At 43.7% G+C, this 3,601-nt stretch overlaps 1 non-coding gene across 1 annotated transcript; it reads right to left on the reverse strand.

Moving 5' to 3' along the window:
• Nucleotides 1-2,883: 2,883 nt before the first annotated feature.
• TRNAL-CAA (transfer RNA leucine (anticodon CAA)) lies at nt 2,884-3,002 on the reverse strand. The gene is made up of 2 exons: nt 2,965-3,002; nt 2,884-2,929 (listed from the first exon to the last, which is right to left on the reverse strand). It is a non-coding gene; the product is annotated as a tRNA-Leu (tRNA).
• Between the last annotated feature and the right edge of the window lie 599 nt (nt 3,003-3,601).

The following is a 3,601-nucleotide window of genomic DNA, read 5'->3' on the forward strand; positions in this document are numbered from 1 at the left end:
GTGTCAGAAGTCGGATTCGAACCCATGCCCACATACGGGGACCAGAAGCCTCGTATAGCCCACATCGCTGGGTAAGGTTTCACTTGAGTCTGGCGCCTTAGACCACTCGGCCGTCCTGACACTTTTTTTTCTTTATTTTCCTTTTTACAAATGAAAAAAAGATCAAATACACGACATGCACATATGCTAAAAACACCAGCCACAGCTCGGCCAGTGTAAGGCGTTTAAAAGGGCTTCACAGAAGCCAATTGGTCTAGTACCGGTAGCCATTCCGGGGGTTCACATATAGTGCTCTGAACAAGGCGCGTGTGTATATAGTACTCTCAACAAAATAGTGTCTTGCTGAGTGAGCCTGTGTATGACCATGCCTGATATCCATTCTCGTCTTCCATACGCTATGCATGCAAAGCAGCATTAGCATATCACTTGGCACTTCCCCTGTTTCTGCACGTGGAAGAAACTGGATTCCAAAAGGGCTTATCGGCAACTCTTTTTTAAGTGTTCTTTGTAGGACGTCCCACAGAAATACGGCGTCATGGCAGTCAATAAAAATATGCTCAATTGTTTTAAGCTTATTACAGATTAAGCAGTTTACCGACCAAGGTACAAAAAGACGTTTACTTTGTAACCATGGCTTTACAGGGAGAGTGTCGGTATGTATTTGAAAAAAGAACGTTTTAACAGAGGGTCTCACTGGCATTTTTTTTTAACACGCTTTAGTACATCATGGTCAGGACCTAGCCTGTAGGCAGCTCGGTAAACCGGTAATGGTAAAAATACATCGAGAATATCAGATTACAAACGCTTTTTCGTGACATCACACAAGTATTCATATGAAAACCTTGCCTTGAGCAGGCGTACAGAAGTAACCACTTCACGCAAATAAGGACGGAGCGGTCCAGCTCCCAATGAAACAGATGATACGACAAAGTCAGATAGACAATCCTGCAATCGTGCTTGGATCACAGTTCTCAAAAACACATAAGTTTGGTCCCGCACAAAGAAGAATCTGCTCACCAGCTGCTTGAAAAATAGGTGTCAGAGCCTAGCCCACCATTTTTCACCTTATGAGGCAAATTGCACCGACTTGTGCGTTCCTATTGCGATCCCCAAATAAAGGTCGCAAACACTCCGTGTATTTTCTGAACCGAAGTTCTTGCCATGGTCATCACTTGCAACACGTAGAACACTTTTGCAATAAAAAAAATATTACAAACGGAAGCTCTTGCAAACATAGAAAAGTTATGGCCTCCCCATTTATCAGTAGTACTTTTGACGCGTTTATTTTCCTCAAACCAATATTCCTCGGCATTGCGGTAGGTATTTAGTGGGACACCGAGGTACTTTCCGGGGGAGACGGTCGAATTCATATTACAGTACACCGCGGGTGTGCTCTGCCAGTTGCCATGCCAAAATCCAAGGCATTTCGGCCAACTGATCGCGCTACCAGTTGCTGTGCAGAACGCCTTAGCAACACTGACAACTTCCTGCACGCTTCTTGCATCAGTGCAAAACACGGCTATGTCGTCCGCGTAGGCTATGACCTTAATTTCACTGCTCAAAAACGCGTAGCCTCGAATACATGGTGTTGCAAACAAACGTAAACAAAAAGGCTTCCAAGTATACCGCAAAAAGCAGAAGGGACAACGCACATCCTTGTTTCACGCTCGTCCGTACAGAATTGACATACTTAATTCTTTGTTGATCACTAATTTGGCTTTGCAATCGTGATGCACCATTTTTAACACCTTCAGTAATTACAGATCCAACATTTACGTGCTCCAGCAATGAAAACAGAACTTCATGTAACACTTTGTCGAACGCTTTATGTAAGTCTAGCTGAATCATAGCTACGCGATCATGCACTGCGTCACAACATTCCAGAGTACTTCTTTCTATGTGTATGTTTGTAAAAATTGTTCTACCTTTAATGTCACAGGTTTGATGCTGGCCAACAAGGGACTTAATAACGTTTTGGAGCCTTCTAGCTAACACCTTCATGTATATTTTATAATCTCTATTGGTCAAACTAATAGGACGGTAGGACTCAACTGAAAGTAATTTTGCAGGATCGTCAGTTTTGGAGATCATTAATACGTGCGCTGTCCTGAACGAGAGAGGCGCTTGCTTTTTTTCATAGCATTCAGCTATCACTCGGTGTATAGCCACTGCCATTTCTGCCTTTAAAAAATTGTATACGGCTGCACCCAGTCCATCTGGCCCAGGTGACTTCCCGTTATCTAAGTCATCGATTGCCGCTTCAATTTCACCCACGGTAATTTCAGATTCCATTGATTCTCTAACCGTGTCCTCTAACCTTGGCATAAGGGCCAGAAAGTGGGTTTTGAAGTACTCGGGGTCATAAATTCTTCCTCCTAAAAGTTCAGTATAAAATCCAACAAAAGCAAGTTTTATCTCTTCACTTTGTCGTGTAATTTTGTTGCGATATCGAATTTCATTTATCTCCTTATTTTGCAACGTGTTTCTTCACTAAGCACACGTTTAGTGGGCGTTTCGCCCAGCAACAACTTTTCAGTGCGCGCCCTTATCATTGCGCCGCGGTGCTTATCTTCGTCGATCAACTCGAGTTTTGCTTTCACCTCTCGTATTTCTTTTTTAAACGCTCCAGGCACTTCATGTTCTACCCCTGACATGTACACCAGCTCACTGTGTAACTGTTTCTCGTGTTGCCTTTCCTTGTGACGCAATACACATGCTCTATCGATGGCAGCAATTTTAATGTCGCATTTAAACTGCTCCCACACTGATATGAAACTGTTGGTTTCCGTATGCACGGCCATCCTGACGCTGTGTACATCCCGTGAGAAGAGCGCGCAGTGAGCGGCGCGCAACGCGCGGTATAAAAAACAACGCAAAATATTGTGTCAGAAGTGGGATTCGAACCCACGCCCACATACGTGGACCAGAATTCTCGTGTAACCCGCATCGCTGGGCAAGGTTTCCCTTGAGTCTGGCGCCTTAGACCACTCGGCCATCCTGACACTTTCTTTTCTTTATATCCTGTTTACATAATACAGAAAACAACAGAAGGATATCAAAAACTTTTGAAATTAATCAACTCATCAAACAGTGTAACCCAATCAGGTGTTTCTGGCTGGGCTCGGTAAAGCTCTCGCATATACGCTACATGTTCAATGAAATTTTTCCTTACAGGCCGAGCGTTAGTGTCGGCATGTGTTACCGACATTCGGGTTTTCCACATACTATGGAGGCTGAGTACCATTATCGTGTCGTAGGGAATGTCGCGGTGATTCTCAACTGGTAAATATCGGATTCCATGTGGTGTAATAGGTAAGTCCTTTTCGATAGTTCGCTGAAGGATGTCCCAGTGAAAAATGGGATCCCAGCATTCAATAAATACATGTTCTATTGTCTCTGGTTTTTGGCATAGTATGCAGTTGACTGTCCACGGTACAATCATTCCTTTATCTTGTAGCCACGTTTTTACAGGTAGAGTGTTTGTATGGAGCTTGAAGAAAAAGGATTTTACATGCGGTCGTATTGGCGTTCCTTTAATCCGTTTTAAGACGTCTTGTCCACTGCCTCCAGTGTATATGCTTCTGTACACTGGCAGAGGTAA

The sequence above is a fragment of the Dermacentor albipictus genome, chromosome 3 (genome assembly GCF_038994185.2).
Source record: "Dermacentor albipictus isolate Rhodes 1998 colony chromosome 3, USDA_Dalb.pri_finalv2, whole genome shotgun sequence".
In the NCBI taxonomy this organism is placed as follows: domain Eukaryota; kingdom Metazoa; phylum Arthropoda; class Arachnida; order Ixodida; family Ixodidae; genus Dermacentor; species Dermacentor albipictus.